Source organism: Zingiber officinale, chromosome 10B (assembly GCF_018446385.1).
Source record: "Zingiber officinale cultivar Zhangliang chromosome 10B, Zo_v1.1, whole genome shotgun sequence".
NCBI classification, from domain to species: domain Eukaryota; kingdom Viridiplantae; phylum Streptophyta; class Magnoliopsida; order Zingiberales; family Zingiberaceae; genus Zingiber; species Zingiber officinale.
The window spans coordinates 50,733,690-50,754,669 of record NC_056005.1 but is presented as its reverse complement, the minus strand read 5'-3'; the positions used below and the strand labels follow the sequence as shown (position 1 = coordinate 50,754,669).

Below are 20,980 nucleotides of genomic sequence, written 5' to 3'. Positions count from 1 at the left end.
CGGCGAACGGCGGCGACAGATCCTTGATCGGTGGATTTCGCCGGCGGTTGGGTGGGAATCAAGGGAAACGGCGTTGGATCTGGGCGTCGGCGACCGGCGGTGTGAGGTAACGCCCAGTGTTTCCTTCCGATTTTCCCTTGTTTTGTTCGTCGGCAAGCACAAGTCGAGCCCTAACTTCGATCTCAGAGGTAAGGGTTTGGTTTTGGTTGTGAATTCGAACCTTGATCTTTTCTAGGGCTGATTCGGGTGGTTTTCCTTGGGAAGCAGAGATTGGTGTCTTGTTTCTGGCCACCACAGCTGGACTAGATCAACTCCTCCACCGGATCTGTGATCGTACTCTAGCCAAGATCCTGAGAGAAGCAGAGCTTGTGTTGTGATTCCGGCCACTACAGCTCTGGTGGGGATTGCTCTTCTTCCTCAGATCTGTGGTTTGCTCCGGCGATCAAGAAGAGGTACTGAGATCAATTTATTGCTGTTGTTAACGGATTTGTTTGGATGATTTCTTGCTATTTCTTTCTTCTTGATCCGGTTGGTGCAGATGCAGCATGTAGTCTTCTGTGGTAGGGAAATGACGCATTGCTTAAATCATACTTTCTTGACCTAGCTGTGTATCCAACAGATTGTTAACACCGAATCCTTATAGTCCATGATCCGGATCACTAGCAGGAGTAACCGGTTTTGGGGGTGTTTAGGTGTTGGAAGCTTCTTTTATGTGCGGTTCCAGTGGAGCTAATTACGGTGGATTGTGTGGAGCAACATTGGTTAACAGAGGTAAGTGTTATTATGTTGGATAATTAAAGGGTACACATTGTAGGTTAACCTAAATATTGTGGGGTTATGTTCTGTTGTGCTACCTCAATAATTGAGGATTGTAAGTGTGGATTCACCTAAAGCTGAAATGGATTTCCATGATGGTTAGGTTCATTTCTTGTTAGGTGATATAGAAAGGATTAGTGATGACTAGGATCGGTAAAAAGGGATTTAATTTATGGATGGGTAAGCTAAGTGAAATTTAATCTACACTTACTAATAGAAAGGCGTAGAAATCGTGGTCAGCTATTGCTAGGAAGTTGGCTAGTTACTTGTAGATTTATTCATCTATTTGTAGAGTACACATATATAGTTATATAAATTTGTATATGTGATACAGGACCTTGATTGACGACGAGTTGCGCGACGTGGTGGTTCTGTTGATTTCGGGATATATCGAGGCGGGTATTTCTTCCTAAATTTCTATTTAGCTCCTTGAACTTTAAAGCATGGTTATATGTTTTTGGATATTTAGGTTGCATTCCTTAAATCTTATTATTTGTTGCTTTCCTACTTGTCTCTTTTGCTTGATCTTTGATATGATCTGGGTTGCTTCGTTACAGTCTCTATTCTTGTTATTTGTGACTCTATTGTTTATACACATGTAGAGTGTTGTAGGGAGGACTGTATTGGATATTTGTGGGCTATACCTGTCTAGGTTGTGATTGGTATGGGTTATAGGTCCTACAGGTTTACCATTCCATTTGCATAGTGGTATGTGTAGTTACGTCTGTTGTGGTTATTGGAGGCGTTTATGAGGGGGAAGGTTGTTGCATGGATGATGATTATATATATGTATATCATGCTCATCATTCATTGCATCTGATGACCGTTGTCTCCCTTGTGGTTGAGAAGGTCATCAGTTGGTTTGGTTTAGCGCGCACCTTCGGCCACTCATGGGTAGTGGTAGCTGGAGCAGTCGCCGCTTGTCCTGTTGTGCCACCCGGTCACGAGGTTTAGTGAGATCCGGCGTTGTGAGCAGCCAGGGACCCTGATGCTATGTAGTTAGATAGCTACTAGCGGACTGTCCGCCTCGACCACTCTATTGTGGGCTGGAGGGTAGTACAGTCGTCACAGACCCAAGCCTCTCGGCCATACAGGGGTCGTGGTGTCTAGAGAGGTGGCGGGGGTGACCATGGAGCATGCATGCACTTTTGCATATGATGCACGGTGCATCTGTGGGGATATTTTGCATACATGCTTACTAGATATTAGTTGCATGTGATTGTGTACTGTTGCATTTGTCTGAGCTATGTATGCTGCATATGGATGTCATGCTGCATACATGTCATTTACTTTACATATATTTGCAGACGTATATATATTGCACAGGTGTCCGGAGTATGTTATTGACTCGGTGGGTTTACGGATCATGGTATCAGGGGGTTGGTTCTTTTCGGGTATGTACATTCACGTTATATGCTTTTATTATGTCTGGTATGTTCATGCACAGTCATTATATCAGGTATAGATAGATGAGTTGTGTTATGTTAGCATATTCTTATTCTTTGCTTATGGAGACTGTATCCTTTGATTCCTATATCTTTATGTAGACCATGCTTTATCCTGTCTATACCCGCTGAGTTCCCTGTACTCACTACCCCGTTTATATTATGTTGGTTCCAGGCAGTAGGTAGATGATATGGAGATGCTTGGAGTATGTTGCTGGCCGGTCCCCCTTCCCACGTCATATCCGGAGACCTTTTTTTTGGTTTTGTTTTCTCTTTCCCTACCCTTCGATTTTGTTGGATTTAGAGTTGTGAAAACGAACTATGTTTGATTCGTGTATTGTGGACTTATGCCTGTGGTATTTTGTGGACTTTCGCATTTGTGGGTTCTTTATTCGTTTTTCCGCTGTGTTTTTGATATATATCTGTGTGGGCTAGATATTTAACTGCGTGGTTGTGTTTCCTTTGTGCATAAATATTCCAGCCGCCTGTGGCTGACGTATTTTGTTTGTACGGATGTTTCCGATTGTCACCGGTACAGGGGAGATGCTGCCGAAATTTTTCGGGAGGTATTTCCTCGGGGGGCGTGACATAAACCATATTACAAAAGTTAATCAAATATCTATTTCAAAGATCGGCTTCCAAGTTAAACATGGTGAGACACCAGGCTTTCTTGGGTATGAGATCATCCACCACTTCCTAGACAAAGCCTTTCAAAGAAATCAGATATTTAACATTTTACAGTAAACTAGATTTTGTATGGGATCGATGGCCGGCTGGAAGGAGGTTGGATAGATAGCACCCACAAATACTCGCTTCCTACACTTGTTAGTTTGCGCAGCGGAAATACAAACTAATATGAATACAAAGAAAGCTAAATATAAGAAATGTAAACCAAGCTACACGATCATTTAACGTGGTTCGGAGATTCTTTGCTCTAACTCCACGGCGTGTCCTTGAGGTGGATGTTGGATCGAGACTGCGCTAGAGGGGGGGGTGAATAGCGCTCGTGGCTATTTTGTACGTATTGGAATCGAAAAAGCGTTAGAGTAATTAAAGCAGCGGAATTAAAAACAAACAAACACAAACAGAAGGACACAGAGATTTACTTCGTTCGGAGCCTGTGACGACTCCTACTCGAAGGCCCGCGATCCTTGATCGCTTCCGGTGGGCAACAACTATAAGCTCGTTAAAAGATTACAATTATGAGTACAATTAAAAGTTATAAGTATTATACCGACAACAAGAAATGCTAAATCTGAAGCTTCGGGTCGTCGGGCACTTGTAGCAGCACTTCGGAGTGTCTTTTGGAGCAGCACGTTGATGAGAGATCACTTGATATTTGTTATTATGAAGTGCTGGTCGAAACCCCCTTATAAAGGGTGTTCAAGGCGCCTTGAAGGCTGTTTAAGGTGCCTCCATGCTGCCAGGTCTTCCGCGTGGATCAAACCTGACCTGGTCGAATTTCATCCATTCAAGGCGCCTTAAACCTCACTCAAGGCGCCTTCCAAGGCACCTTCTGACTTCTTCAAGGCGCCTCCAATGGTGCTTCGCAGCCAGCTCATCCTTTGCACCCGAGGCGCCTCCAAGCTCCATGGAGGCGCCTCGGACACTGTTCATCCGAGGCTTTAGTTTGCTCCTTTGCACCTGCAAGATACGTTAGTCCCAAACACTATCCTGCAACACAAAGTTAGCACAATAAATATGATAAATGAAGTATAGGCCTCGTGGGGGTAATTTCCAGGAAACCCTAGGTCGACTCGGCGCCTCTGCCCTCTACGGGCAGGCCGTCCTCACCTACTCCACTCGGAGATTTACATTGCTGGTCGATCCTCCGGATCGACCGACTTTTGCTTTTCGATACTTCGGACTTTCTGCTGGACATCCGCTTCCGGCTAGTCCAGACTTTCACCTAGTTCGCGACACTGGACTTTTCACCTAGGGTTACCACCTGAAGCCATCGACCTGCCAAGACTTTCCGCATAGGGTTACCACCCCCTATGACCTAGAGTTACCACCCCCTAGGGTTTTCCCTTTGCCTAACTGCAGCTAGGACTTTTCTCCACCCAGGATTACCACCCCCTAGGACCTAGGGTTACCACCCCCTAGGGTTTTCACCTGCCTAACCGCAGTTAGGACTTTCCTGAAATACTCATTCAACATGTTAGATAACAGAGAATCTTAACTTTGAATCCCTTTGCCATTATCAAAACTTAGGTTCGATCGTCGGATGCTTCCTGCACCAACAATCTCCCCCTTTTTGATTATGGCAACAAAAATTCAAAGTTAAGAAAATAATGCCATTAAAAGATAAGCATGAAAATACAAGCATAATGATAGTTAAGTGCAGAGCTAAATTAAGTGCAGAGCTCCCCCTTAATATAAAGACTCCCCCTTAATAAAAGCTAAAATTTGAATTTCTTTCAATTTTCTTTAATTCTTTGAATTTTCTTCTTAATTCTTTGAATTTTCTTCTACTCTCCCCCTTTGCCATATATCAAAAATCAATTGAAAGCAAGTTTTAAGATTTTAAGAAAACAATCTTTTTGAGAGAAGGTAGAAGAAGGCTTGTGAAACTTAGTAAAATGAAATATTTTTCACCTAAGTTTAAAAGGCTAATATATGGATGATTTCGAATGATGCCTTTAGCCACTTTTGAGACTTGGTTGTTTTTAGAAAGACATACCTAACTAAAGTTAGAAAAACTTAGCTAGATATTTTTTTAAAATTTTGGAGCCAAATTGTTTGTAAAGAAATTTGAAGTCTCAATTTACTTAGCAAAAGTCTTTTGAAAGCCATGAGTTAAATTTTGCAAGTAAAGAAATATGCTTTTTAATACTTTTAACTTAGACAAGTATTTTACCATTTAGAGTTAAAATTTATAAGGTGGCTAAGTTTGAGAAAGTTTGAAGGTTGCTATATGAGTCACTTTAGCTAAGCCTTTTGCAAACATTGAATGTAGGTTCAGTTTAAAAGGTACTTAGCGTTAAAACTTAATTTTGAAAAGATAGGAGTTAGAATTTGTTAATACAAAGAGGGAGTGACTAAATGTTTAATTTAGGTTATTTATTTTAGCTGGTCTTTAAGTCCAAGCATGAGGTTAAATAGATTTTAAGTTATCCAGATTGTTTTGTTCAGGTATCAGAGCCCTAAAGTATGAGCATGCTCAACCTTCAAATCTCCATTTCCTTTAGGGCTAATTCCATGTTTTTGTAAGTCTAGTAAATTTAGGGGAGCAAAGGATTTTGAAATTAGTTTTCCAAATATTTTTCAAAGGATTTGGAAATAAGTTTTTCAAATATTTTTCAAAGGATTTTGAAATAAGTTTTTCAAGTATTTTTCAAAGGATTTTGAAATAAGTTTTTCAAGTATTTTTCAAAGGAATTTGAAATTAGTTTTTCAAATATTTTTCAAAGGATTTTGAAATTAGTTTTTCAAATATTTTCAAAGGATTTTGAAATAAGTTTTTCAAGTATTTTTCAAATGATTTTGAAATAAGTTTTTCTAAGTATGAAAAGATTTTGAAAAGATTTTTCAAATAAATTTAAAAGATTTTGAAATGATTTTGAAAATATTTTTCAAATAATTTTAAAGAATTTTGAAATTAAGTTTTAAAGATTTTGAAATGATTTTGAAAAGATTTTGAAAATATTTTTCAAATAAATTTTAAAGAATTTTGAAATTAAGTTTTAAAGATTTTGAAATGATTTTGAAAAGATTTTGAAAATATTTTTCAAATAAATTTTAAAGAATTTTGAAATAAGTTTTAAAGATTTTGAAAATATTTTTCAAATAAATTTTAAATAATTTTGAAATAAGTTTTAAAGATTTTGAAATGATTTTGAAAATATTTTTCAAATAAATTTTAAAGAATTTTGAAATTAAGTTTTAAAGATTTTGAAATGATTTTGAAAAGATTTTGAAAATATTTTTCAAATAAATTTTAAAGAATTTTGAAATGAAGTTTTAAAAGATTTTGAAATGATTTTGAAAAGATTTTTCAAATAAATTTTAAAGAATTTTGAAATTAAATTTTAAAGATTTTGAAATGATTTTGAAAATATTTTTCAAATAATTTTAAAGAATTTTGAAATTAAGTTTCAAAGATTTTGAAATGAAGTTTTTAAAAGATTTTGAAATGATTTTGAAAAGATTTTTCAAATAATTTTAAAGAATTTTCAAATTAAGGTTTAAAGATTTTTAAAATGATTTTGAAAATATTTTTCAAATAATTTTGAAATAAAGTTTTAAAAGATTTTTAAAATGATTTTGAAAAGATTTTTCAAATAATTTTGAAATTAAGTTTTAAAGATTTTGAAATAATTTTGAAAATATTTTTCAAATAATTTTGAAATAAAGTTTTAAAAGATTTTTAAAATGATTTTGAAAAGATTTTTCAAATAATTTTGAAATAAAGTTTTAAAAGATTTTTAAAATAATTTTGAAAAGATTTTGAAATAATTTTGAAAAGATTTTGAAATAAATTTTGAAAAGATTTTTGAATAATTTTGGAAAGATTTTTAAATAATTTTGAAAATATTTTTAAATAAAATTTAAAATAATTTTGAAAAGATTTTTAAATAAAATTTTAAATAATTTTGAAAAGATTTTTAAAAGATTTTGAAAAGATTTTTAAATAGAATTTTAAATAATTTTGAAAAGATTTTTAAATAGAATTTTAAATAATTTTGAAAATATTTTTAAATAATTTTGAAAATATTTTTAAATATAATTTTAAATAATTTTGAAAAGATTTTTCAAATAATTTTGAAATTAAGTTTTATAGATTTTGAAATAATTTTGAAAATATTTTTCAAATAAATTTTAAAGAATTTTGAAATTAAGTTTTAAAGATTTTGAAGTGATTTTGAAAATATTTTTCAAATAAATTTTAAAGAATTTTGAAATGAAGTTTTTTTAAAAAATTTTGAATATGATTTTGAAAATATTTTTCAAATAAATTTTAAAGAATTTTGAAATAAGTTTTAAAGATTTTGAAATGATTTTGAAAATATTTTTGAAATGAAGTTTTAAAAGATTTTTTAAAAGATTTTTCAAATTGATTAATTGATTATAGAATTATAGTTATGAGTTTAATTTGTATTTTAAATTCCTTAGTCATCTCACCCGATCTAAGTTTTCAATCAGGTAATCCTATAATTTTTGTGAGATGAATTGAGTATCAATTTAAGGGTTTGGTTTAACTTTGTGTTAGATTTAGATTTAGTTTTGAGTTCAACAAGTAAGCATTCTTTGGATGAACTTCTGGGCTATGGTGAGTCACAAGGAACTCATTAAAGTAACCATGCCTTCGAGGTTTTCCAAATAGTCCTACCCATTGAACTTAATACTAAACCTTGGTGTAACTAGTTAGGATCCATTTAAGGGTAGCTTCGGTCAGTTCCACTTGGCCAAATGCACCAGGTCGAAGCCATATCTTCCTAGACATGCGATACCCAAGCTTCCCTAACGTACTATCATCCAAAAACTTCACCAGTACCGTGGGTCAAGTTAAACCTCGCCCATTTATCTAACCTTAATTACCCTACCGGGTAGTCTACCCATTCCGGGTAGATTAAGTTCGGTTACCCTATCGGGTAGTTCAGTTGGAAGTGCCAGCTAGTTTGGATCCTCCATCTATTTTTTAATTTTTTAATTTAATTTCGAATTTAATTTTGAATTTTGAATTTGTAATTTAATTTCGAATTTTAAATTTGAATTTTTTTTAATTTGAATTTTGAATTAAGTTGGTTTGATTAATATCGTTTTTCTTTTTGCTCCCCCTGGATCATGGCCTCGATATGGTCTATCGAGGTAGTGTATTTGATCCTTCAGAACCCAGTATTGGCCAAGTCCAACATGATTGATCAATTTGGACTTGGGGACCCATGCTTGGACTACCTTTATTTTATTTCTATTAACTAATGATAAATACGATTTGTATTTCGTTTTGGTCTTAAATCCAAGTCCGGCTTTGTTGTAAACGGCTCGCTGTTTTCCAAGAATCAGATCCAGGTTCTTGGAACCCAAGGTGAACCGTTCCAATGTGTTCTTGAGTTCTTTAATTTGAGCTTTCAGATTGGAATTTTCTTCCTCAAGTTGTTGGACTTGAGTTGAACTTCCAATTTGAACTGACTCAGTTAAAGAACTCGAGTCAGTCGCTTCCTTAAGGGTTGTTACCTCCTTTTGGAGCGACTTAACCCGGACGTTGGATTTAGCCAATTTTTTAAGCAAGTATGGAATTAAATTTTGCGAGTCGTCTAAGTTAATACTAGACATTAAAGCACTTACTGTGGGTTTTGGTCCTTCGGAAACGGATGCGGATCCGTGGCTTCGCTTGGACTCGGTGTCTGATTTGCTCTCGGTCTCTGAATCGGACTCGAACTCGGACTCGGTGTCGATAATGTTCGCTAGTACTGGTAGAGCGAGAAGGCTTGGTTGCTCTTCAACGGATCCGGATTCATCTGATGACTCAGACCATGTTGCTTTCAACATATGTTTCTCTGTCTTACTTGTACCTGCAACCATCGTAATACCTTCCTCGGCCGAAGTAGTATCATTCTGTTCATCCAATTCAAATAAATCATTTAAATCATGCTTACTTGTGTTTGACATACCTTCGTGAAGTTCTATCAGATTCTCCCACAGCTCCTTAGCGCTTGAGAATGGGCCGTCACGTTAAGCCGCACTGAAGTGTATACGTTGCTTTTGCGTTTGCTTCTACCTTTTTGATAAGGTTCGCGTCCCAGTTCTCGTACGGTAGTGGCTTGCCGACACCGTCATGTGGCAGGTGAAGCCCGGTTTTGACGATCATCCAGACTTCAAAGTGAGTCTGGAGATACGCTTCCATCCGACCCTTCCAGTCTCCGAAATCATCTTCGGAGAAGAGCGGTGGGCGAGCAGTGTTATAGCCTTCTTGGAGAGCCATTGAATCTTGCACGAAAAAATGAGCAAAAAAACTTGTCCCAGGACTTAATCCTGGATTAGTAGTGTGGTAGAAGGATAGAAAAAGAAATTTACGAGTTTCAAGAAAAAATAATAAAATAATAATAAAATATTATTAAAAAAATATTTAAAAATATTATTTCAAATTTTGTCAAATTCAATATTTTATCAATACTAATAAATCGTGAAAGGATGAAAATGCTTGAATGGTGGTTTCACCAGTTCAAAGCGACCCCTATAAACACGACAAAGCCAAAAAAAATGCTTGAATGGTGGTTTCACCAGTTCAAAGCGACCCCGCTCTGATACCAATTGTTGGATCGAGACCGCGCTAGAGGGGGGGGGTGAATAGCGCTCGTGGCTATTTTGTACGTATCGGAATCGAAAACAGCGTTAGAGTAATTAAAGCAGCGGAATTAAAAACAAACAAACACAAACAGAAGGACATAGAGATTTACTTCGTTCGGAGCTTGTGACGACTCCTACTCGAAGGCCCGCGATCCTTGATCATTTCCGGTGGACAACAACTATAAGCTCGTTAAAAGATTACAATTATGAGTACAATTAAAAGCTATAAGTATTATACCGACAACAAGAAATGCTAAATCTGAAGCTTCGGGTCGTCGGGCACTTGTAGCAGCACTTCGGAGTGTCTTTTGGAGCAGCACGTTGATGAGAGATCACTTGATATTCGTTATTATGAAGTGCTGGTCGAAACCCCCTTATAAAGGGTGTTCAAGGCGCCTTGAAGGCTGTTCAAGGCGCCTCCATGCTGCCTGGTCTTCCGCGTGGATCAAACCTGACCTGGTCGAATTTCATCCATTCAAGGCGCCTTAAACCTCACTCAAGGCGCCTTCCAAGGCGCCTTCTGCCTTCTTCAAGGTGCCTCCAATGGTGCTTCGCAGCCAGCTCATCCTTTGCACCTGCAAGATACGTTAGTCCCAAACACTATCCTGTAACACAAAGTTAGCACAAAAAATATGATAAATGAAGTATAGACAGTCTCCAGACTGTCCGGGTCTGACTTCGAATTTCCAACCGGAAACCCTAGGTCAACCCGACGCCTACTGTTCCCTCTACGGGGAACGCGTCCTCACCTACTCCACTCAGGAGATTTACCTGTTGCCAGTGCGATCCTCCAGATCGACTGGACTTTTGCTCAGCACTCGATACTTCCAGACTTTCTGCTGGACATCCGCTTCCCGGCTAGTCCAGACTTTCACCTGGTTCGTGACACCAAGACTTTCCACCTAGGGTTACCACCCCCTAGGACTTTTGCCTGAAGCCATCGACCTGCCAAGACTTTCCGCATAGGGTTACCACCCCCTATGACCTAGGGTTACCACCCCCTAGGGTTTTCCCTTTGCCTAACCGCAACTAGGACTTTTCTCCACCTAGGGTTACCACCCCCTAGGGTTTTCACCTGCCTAACCGCAGTTAGGACTTTCCTGAAATACTCATTCAACATGTTAGATAACAGAGAATCTTAACTTTGAATCCCTTTGCCATTATCAAAACTTAGGTTCGATCGTCGGATGCTTCCTGCACCAACAGTGGACAATCCCTATCCGTCGGTGGATCAACCCCCGACAAACTTCGGCTATCTCAAGTCGCTCCTTGTGGGTGGAGAAACCTCACCACAACATCAACCAAGACTCTTGAGACTAGTAGATTACTAATTAGGGTTTACTACCACTAATTTCGTCAACCTTAACCAAGCTCCTAAGGCTTGGTTATATAGGCCTTGGGTTGGAAAACCTCGCCTACCAGTCGACTGCCAAAAGCATCAGTCGACTGCCCTCTGTGAAAATTCGATCGTTACATCCTAACAGCTCGATACCAGTCGACTACCAAAACTAGCAATCGACTGCTCCACACTGGTCGAGCGATCAGAAGCATTCTGTTCGCTCCCATTCGACTGATGAAAACATCAGTCGACTGCTACAGTAACTGCTACAATACTGCTATAGTAACTGCTACAGTGACTACTACAGTAAAACCCTAAACTTAGGATTTTACCCTGAGTATAATCTCTCAACACTCGGACCCTCACCCTTATAACTCACTTGACGCTTCTTTGCAGCCTTGACCTCTTGCCTTCAAGCCTACTTCCTCTTGGCTCTCGTCCCTTGGATGCACCCAATGCCATCCTTCGAGTATGCTCAAAGTCGTTTCTCTCGGCCCTTGTCCTTGCTGCCTTTTCCATGGTCCCTCAGATGCTCTATCCGCCCTTTAAGTTAGGGAAAACATAATAGCTAAAAAATATTCTAAAAACAATGACTTATGTTGTTAAGGCTGCACACTTGGACTTACACCGCCGAATGGACTTACGTTGCCAAGGCTACATACTTGGACTTACACTGCCGAATGAAAAACAATGCAACATGCATTTGAACCTATCCCAAAGCTCCCCCTACACCTATGCTCCCCAATGTGCTCGGATTTTCCTACAGGGATACTTAAGAACCTATCACAAGGCTCCCCCTACCTAAAAGCACTAAGGTTTTCCCAACTAAACCTTACTTCTCCCCCTTTGCCTAACATCCAAAAAGTTTTTCAACAATATCCTAATTGTTGAAAACTTATTATCCAATTGACCCTAAACTCATGTATTTATCCCCCGTGGATCCCATACATCTAAATGAGTTGACACGGTCAAAATCCAGTGCTGAAAATAATTTCAGACTGGTATCAGTCGATTGCAAGAAGTACCAGTCGACTGCCCTTATCGAAATGAACTTACAAAGACATTCTGTGCTCAAAAATACTGTTACCAGTCGACTGCTAACTATACCGGTCGACTGGTATGCTATTTCTGAAAAATCAACCTTTTTTTTACCAACTTCAGAAATGTACCAAAAATTCCACAGACCTTCAAAAAATCCCAAATTTTGTGGAGAGGTCTACTTGGAAAAAATATATATAAAAATATATTTATCACAAATCCCAAGATTGACATAAAACATAAAACTAGCTAAAAAGTTCAATTGAACCTTGACCTAAAGTCCTAATTTTGACTTCCTCTTGATGTATTTGCCCATACTAATCCACAATGCATCCCTAGCATTGGCTTATATGACATCTATACATCGAAAATCAATTATCATGCTATATGACCCCAATGTCATATTTCCAAGCATGAAACAAAATCCATGTGTGCCAAATCACTAGGTTTGAGACTCAAGTCCGTCTCCAAACCACTTGGCACATTCCATGACCCAAACTAGACTCCCAAGTAAAACCCACTTGAGATCCATTGGCCATGGTTCCCAAATTGACTCTTTGAGCTCCCCCTAGAGCTCTTAGCCTTAGCCACCTCTCTAGGTGACTCATCCACAATGGCTAGGCCATATAGGTGCACCTCCGATGACACTTGCCCTACAAACCTAACTTTCTTAACCTTGGACACTTTGTCCTTGGTTAATTTTTCCTTACCTTTAAATGACTTTCTCTTGCCATTTATTGGCTTCTCCTTGCTATAGTCATATGCAACCCTAGCATAAGACTTTCCCTTAGCCTTGGAGACATTAGATCGATATCCCAAATGCGATCTATCATTGTTGGATCTTTGGCTACCCAACACCATACCTAAACCCTTAGATCCAACATTGAATCTCTTAAGGAATTGTTCTAACTTATCAAGTTTTTCGCTTAAGGCTTGATTCTCTTTCTCTAGGTTCCTAACCCAAAAGTTAATTTGTCTACATTGGACATTCCTAGACCTACCCAATTTTCTAAGCTTATGTCTTCCCTTCTTTGGATTTTTTTCCTAGATTCTCCTTAGGTCTATCATGCCTAGATTTATCATGAATGGTTCTCCTAGGGTTATGATCTACAATTACCCTATTCCTATCATGATATTTAAATCCAAAATTTTGTATGGGCATACTATGATTAACAAAATCATTTCTCCTAGCACGCATGGAAGAATGAAAGTTTGACTTCAAATTTAAACTAGGGTTTACCTTACCCTTTACCTGTGGAACTCCCCCTTGACTTGAGCTCCTCTTCTTATTCTCCCACTTTTTTAGATGCACTAGATTCTTAATCTCCCTCTTCTTAGGGCATTTGGTGTGGTAGTGGCCCTTCTCCCCACACGTGAAGCACACGATGCACATTCTCTTCTTTTGGACTTTTTCTTTCCTATAACTCAAATTAGATTCTAAAGGAATTGAATTGAGTTTTGGAGATACCTCTTTCTTACCCATAGGACATCTACTCTTGTAGTGCCTCTTTTTATTGCACCCAAAGCATATTATGTGGTCCTTTGACTTTACTTCAGTGGAGGTGCTTGCTAGGTTAACCACTTCCAAGACTTCTTCTTCATCCTCTTCACTTGTCTTGGATTCTTCTTCAATCCTTGAGGATGTAGATGATGACTCATCTTCCTCATCCACACTTGTTGATGGCCTTTCTTCTTTCTTCTCCTCCTTAGAAGTTGAACATGAATCGACTTTCGGTTGCTCCTCCTCTACTTGAGTAATTGAACCCATCTCCTTGGACTCTTCTTCTTCTTGTGTAGGCAAAAGCTCTTCTCCTAGAACTTTCTTCACATTGCTCCACAAATCGTGAGTATTCTCGTATTCACTTACATGACTCATCACATCATTAGGAAAAATATAAATTAAAATTGATATTACCTTTGAATTCTCCTTTGCCCTTGTGGTTTGCTCCTTCATCCAATGTCGTGGTCGGAGCTTCTTCCCTTTCTTATCCTTCGGGACTTCAAATGGCTCTTCCACCACCATCATTGTGTCCCTATCCGTCTCGAAGAAGTTCTTCATCTTCACCATCCAAAAGGTGATGCCCCATAAGCTTCCTCCTTCGAACTTCGGCGGTTCTATCAAGCCGGTCATCTTCTTAAGCGTTGCTCTTCTCGGCGGTTAGTTCGTTGGAGAGCGTCCTCGCTCTGATACCATTTGTATGGGATCGGTGGATGGCTAGAAGGGGGTTGGATAGACGGTACCCCCAAATAATCGCTTCCTACACTTTTTAGTTTGCGCAGTAGAAATACAAACTAATATGAATACAAAGAAACCTAAAGACAAGAAATGCAAACCAAGTTACATGATCATTTAACGTGGTTCGGAGAATGTTTGCTCCTACTCCACGGTGTGTCCTTGAGGTGGATGATCCCTATCCGTCGGTGGATTAGCCCTCGACAAACTTCGGCTATATCAAGTCACTCCTTGTGGGTGGAGAAACCTCACCACAACATCAACCAAGACTCTTGAGACTAGTAGACTACTAATTAGGGTTTACCACCACTAATTTTGTCAACCTTAACCAAGATCCCAAGGCTTGGTTATATAGGCCACGGGTTAGAAAACCTCGCCTACCAATCGACTGCCAAAACCATCAGTCCAGTCGACTACCCTCTGTGGAAATTCGACCGTTACATCCTAACGGCTCGATACCAGTCGACTGCTAAAACTAGCAGTTGACTGCTCCACACTGGTCGAGGGAACAGAAGCATTCTGTTTGCTCCCAGTCGACTGTCCGGTCGACTGCACTAGTAGACTGATGAAAACATCAGTCGACTGCTACAGTTACTGCTGCAGTAAAACCCTAAATTTAGGATTTTTCCCTGAGTACAATCTCTCAGCACTCAGACCCTCACCCTTATGACTCACTTGACGCTTCTTTGCAGCCTTGACCTCTTGCCTTCAAGCCTACTTCCTCTTGGCTCTCGTCCCTCGGATGCACCCAAGCCCGTGACTCGTCCCAATGCCATCGTAATCATATGCTCGAAGTTGCTTCCGTCAGCCCTTGTCCTCGCTGCCTTGTCCACGGTCCCTCGGATGCTCTATCCTTCACCAGACCCGAAGCCATCAACCTGAGTCAAATGTGTATCCTTTAAATCTACACAACTCAAATACACATATCAAATACAAGGGTGAACCTAACTTAAACCCTTTGCCGAAACACCAAAACACATGGTCGCACGGACCATTGGGATAGCTCCAACTGGTTTAACTACAGAGACCTCAATAGAAGCACATTATCAAAACATGAAATCAAAAAATAAAATCGATAACAAAATGATAACCTAAAATTGATAACCTCTTGTATTGGGTTCTTCCTTTGCTTCCAAGATTCGGCCACCAACTAACCTCCAAGGGATGCTAGACAAGAGAGCTTCCTTCTCTTCTTCTTCTCATTCAAGCAACCGACCACCAAGAGAAAGCAATGCTTGATATTGCTAGCCTCCAAGAGAGAAAACAAAAGGAGAAGAGAAAAGGAAGAGGGCTGGCCACCAAAGGATTATAAGAGAGGAATAGAAGATGTGTTATCTCATGAGGCACCCCATCCATCTTTTTTATAATCCTTGGTCTTGGCAAAAAGGAATGTTTTAAACATAATTAAAACTTCCTTATTTTCCTTGCCAATGACTAAAAATGAAAGTTCTAAAACAAAAATTAAAACTTCCTTAAATTCTTGTCATGGTCGGCCCTATACATGTGCTCCAAACAAGGAAAGTTTTAAACATAAAATTAAAACTTCCTTATTTGTTTCCGGTAAGAAATTTTTAATAAAAAATTTCTCTTTTAAATCCCTTGTTGATTATAAAAGGAAAATTTTATAAATTAAAATCTCTCTTTTAAAACATGTGGATGATTACAAAAAAGGAAAGTTTTATCAAAAATTAAAATATTTCTTTTAACTACAAATAAGGAAAGATATCAAACCTCTCTCTTACTCCTTTGTAGAAAGCTATAAAAGGAAAGATTTTAAAATTTAAAAACTCTCTTTTATAACCATGGCTTCCACAAAGGGAAGATTTTAAAATTTAAAATACCCTTTTAATTTTTCTGTGGCCGGCCACCTAGCTTGGGCTCTAAGCTTGGCCGGTCATAACTTGGCTCCAATCTTTGGCTTGGCCGGTCCTAGCTTGGGCTCCAAGCTTAGCTTGGCCGACCACATCAAGATGGGTAAGAAGCTGGGCTTTAAGTGGATATAAGACTTTATAAATAAGAGGCTACAACAGGGACCGAGAGGAGGAATTGGTTTTAGTCTCCCAATGAGCTTGAGCTTCCCATGTTTACCCCAAACACCTAACTCAAGTTCATCAATAATAACTCATACCACTAAAGAGTTATTATTGCACTACCGCACCAATCCCATATTTCAATATGGGCTCCTTCTTATCATGAGTGCGTTAGTCTCCCTATGTTTAAGATATCGAATGCCCACTAATTAAATGAGTTATTGACAACTCACTTAATTAATATCTAGCTCCAAGAGTAGTACTACTCAACCTTATTGCTATGTTGGATTAAGTTCACCTGTAAGGATTACATGACAATCCTTTTGAGCTCCTCAAGGGGACATCACCAACCTAGATTACTAGGACACAGTTTCATTCTATAATCAACAACATACCATATAAATAATATCACTTCCCAACTTATTGGGCCTATTGATTTAACGAACTAAATCTTAACCTTTGATAAATTAAAGAAATAAATATTAAGTATACGTGCTTGTTATTATATCATGATTAAGAGTACACACTTCCATAATAACAGAGGTTTTATTTTTTTATGTAGTCAATATAAAAAGAAACTAGCTCAAATTGTCCTGCTCAAAACACTCATAGTGTACTAGTGTAATTTCATAGTCAAGATAAACTAATACCAAATTACACTACAACCACTCCAATGGGTTGTCCCATTCTATCTTGATTGTGAGCTACTATTTATAATTTATAAGGAACTGATAACATAATATTCTGTGTGACACACCATAGACCATGTTATCTTCAATATAAATTAAATGAACAACTACACTTAGCATATAAATGTAGACATTTGACCAATGTGATTCTTATTTCAAAATAAATGTTTATACAAAAAGCTAGACTTTTAGTATACACTCTAACAATCTCCCACTTATACTAAAAGACTATGCTGTCATAAACCCTGCCATACATCTGATTCCCATCCCCTCAACATGTCGATCAAAAGGTTTCACCATAAGAGCCTTCGTGAAAGGATCTACCAGGTTATCTGCTGATGCAATCTTGGTGACAACAACTTCTCCTTGCTTTACGATGGCTCGTATCAAGTGGTACTTGTTCTCAATGTGTTTACTAACCTTATGGGCACGTGGTTCCTTCGAGTTTGCTACTGCACCGCTATTATCACAATAAATTGTGATCATTTTGGGTAAACTATGAATCACATCTAAGTCCATCAAAAAGTCCTGAGCCATACAACTTCTTTGGCTGCCTCAGAGGCTGCCACATACTTATCTTCCATGGTTGAGTCTAAAACACATTTATGCTTAACACTCCTCCATGCTATGACTCCACCTTCTAAAGTAAACACATAACCTGAGGTAGACTTACTATTGTCCCTATCTGATTGGAAGTCAGAATCTATGTAACCCATAGGGAGCAAATCATCTGCTTGGTAAACCAGCATATAATCTCTAGTCCTTCTCAGCTACTTTAATATATGCTTTTACGACAGTCCAATGTCCATATCCTGGATTACTTTGATATCTGCTATCCATGCCCACGGCAAAACAAATATCCGATCTCGTGCATAACAGTGGATACATTAGGCTTCCTACAGCTGAAGCATAAGGAACTGTCTTCATTTCCTCTATCTCTTTTGATGTCCTAGGAGACATTTCTTTAGATAAAGATACTCCATGCTGAAAAGGTAGAAAACCTTTCTTGGAGTCTTGCATGCTAAAACGAGCTAGGATAGTATCGATATATGAAGCTTGGGATAAGCACAACATTCTTTTCTTGCGATCCCTTATTACTTTGATCCCAAGAATATGTCCGCATTCTCCCAAGTCCTTCATATCAAATTGATTGGACAACCATACCCTTACTCCTAACAACACTTTGACATTGTTACCAATTAACAAAATGTCATCTATGTATAGTACAAGAAATACCACCACGTTTCTGTCACACTTCTTGTATACACAAGACTCATCCGGACACTGAATAAATCCAAAAGACTAGATTACTTCATTAAACTGGATGTTCCAAGATCTTAAAGCTTACTTCAGTACATAAATAGACCGATTGAGCTTACATACAAGATGCTCTTTGCCCTTTGCAATAAACCCCTCTGGTTGTCTCATATGGATGTTTTCTTCAAGACTTCCATTAAGGAAAGATATCTTGACATCCATTTGCCAAACCTCATAATCCATATGAGCAATAATGGATAAAAGTAATCAGATAGACTTAAGCAAAACTACCGACGAAAATGTTTCCTCATAATCGATTTCCTCTTTCTGAGTATACCCCTTCGCAACAAGCCTTGATTTGAAGGTTTCCACCTTCCCGTCTATCTCTCTTTTTCTTTTGTAGATCCATTTACATGCAATAGCTTTTATACCATTTGGTGGTTCTACTAGCTCCCAATCTTTGTTAGAATACCTTGATTCCTTATCTTGGAGTGCTTCGTCATATGTATGGGGATCAGGTTCATATTTACCTGGGATCAAGTCCAAAGACTCTCCCAAAAAAATGAATCTTTCAGTTTGCCTAACAACCCTCCCACTACGACGAGGCACTGCCTATATTTGTGTATCATTTGTGATACGTGTTACAATTTCTTGTGATATTTTATCTTGGACTGTTGGTACTAAAGTAGATGTGCCCTCTTTCATTTCTTCAAGAACAATTTCACTCATGGGCTTGTGGTTCATTACGTAGTCTTGTTCTAAAAATCAGACATTAGTACTAACAATGACCTTCTGATCTTTAGAACTATAAAACAAACCACCTTTTGTTCCTTTAGGATAACCTACAAACAAGCGAACTTTTGTACGATATTCCAACTTATCAGTATCTCCCTTCAGCACATGTGCTGGACTACCCCAAATTCGAACATGTCTCAGACTAGGCTTACGTCCATTCTACAATTCTGTGGGAGTAGAGGGTACTGATTTAGAAGGCACCAAGTTCAGAATGTACATTGCCATTTCTAAAGCATATCCCCAGAACAAATTTGGTAATTCTGAATAACTCATCATCGATCTAACCATTTCCATAAAAGTCCTATTCTTTTGTTCTGTCACACCATTCTATTGGGGTGTACCAGGTACAAACAATTAGGATTGAATCTCAACCTCTGATAAGTAATTCCTAAACTCTCCTGAGAGATACTCGCTGATGTGCGTAGATTTTATACACTTGTTTAGCATGTTTTGACGCACATTCTTATGTTTTGTACATGCTTTGTCTATGCACTTTCATACTTCTTGCTTTGCTTTTAGCATAAATACTTCTCTTTATTCAGAGATCCACTTTTGTACATTTTATGCTTTCAGAAGTCAAATTTGGAGAAGAATTGATATCCATGGATGATTCTACAACCAAACGGAGAAGAATGACTTGGGCAATGACTGCCACACAGCCTTTCAACGGGGAATGATCCCGACCGTGTGGTGATGAGGGGATGTGCTACCCTCCTTCAGCCAACCAGTACACGGCCGTGTGACCCCTCCAGTGACCAAGACTGCCCAGGCTGTGTGGTTTCACATGGCCATGAAGCCTTTCCAGAGCTAGAAATTGGCATGGCCATGTGTGCCACACGACCGTGCAACACTTTCAGATAGGAGAAATGGCCAGGTCGTGTGGTTTCACACGGTCGTGCAATCAAGTAGAGGTAGTACATGGCATGGTCGTGTGACCATCACACGACCGTGATGTGAGCCAAGAAGAGGCATTGAAGGGAATTGGGGGACCCATGACAAGGTCCAAGACTAAGAGAATGAAGCAAGCTTTGGAAGGCTTAATAATGAGGCTCAAGGAAAAGGAGGATCAATGCACAATGGAGGCAACAACTAAGTGGATCACATTCCTTCAATTTGAAAGTGAAATTGGACCAACATGAGGACCATTTTCGTGTGCATGCATGGGGGGATTTTTCTAAAGTGACTTTTGATGTCCTTTGTGGGTTTTTAATGCATTTTTGAGAGTTCCTAAGCTAGTATAACAAATACAATGCAGGCATGGTTGCATTAAGCTAGTATTAGGGATTAGTGGTTGCATTAGTGGATAATAAAACCCATGCATGCAAGCATGATATTTATTGCATAATTAGTGCATAGGGGATCTTAAGGGATGTTAATTAGGAGAACTCTTGTATGACAAATCATGTAAGTTTGAATGAAAATTTGAGTTCCTCTTTTGTGAGAGCTTCCTTCTTGTTCTTAGGCAAAGAACTAATTTCGATCTTATCAAGGCAACTTGTGGCGATCAAAACTCCATGACTTATCACTCACCTTCTCATCTTGCTTGAGTGTGGCGTCAATACCCTTCCGCAAGCTGAATTTCAAGGCGATCCATTTACAAGGTTTCTTTATCATTTGGTATCAGAGCCTTGGCTCCTTGATTTTCAGGTTTGTGTTTTGTTTTCATCTTCGTTCTTGTCCATCTTTGTTGATCTATCCATCCCTATCTGTCGCAAATTTCTATTCACTATTTGGGTCCTCAACTTTAAAAAAAAAAAAAGGAAAATTTGAAAAAAAAAAAAAAAAGGATCCATTAGTCATTGGTTTCTGATTGAAAAAAAAAATAATATATATAAAAAAAAGAGGAGGATTTGTGAATTGAAAGGACTCAATATTCTTTCTTTGTGAAATCTGAATTCAAAAGATATTCCTTTCATTGCTCTTGATCGTTGCTGAATTTCTCGTTTTATCCGTTTATTTCTCTTGTTCTACTCATATTTCTCTTGTTGGTTTCTTTTTCACTTGTTTGTCTACTTGCTGTCTTGAGAAAGACATTGATAAGGTTCTTT

The 20,980-nt window shown here is 38.3% G+C and overlaps 1 long non-coding RNA gene across 1 annotated transcript; it reads left to right on the top strand.

Annotated features, from left to right (window-relative positions):
• Window positions 1-222: 222 nt before the first annotated feature.
• LOC122029729 lies at window positions 223-1,690 on the top strand. Its single transcript, XR_006125168.1, has 3 exons — window positions 223-452; window positions 693-771; window positions 1,151-1,690. It is a non-coding gene; the product is annotated as an uncharacterized LOC122029729 (long non-coding RNA).
• Window positions 1,691-20,980: the final 19,290 nt, after the last annotated feature.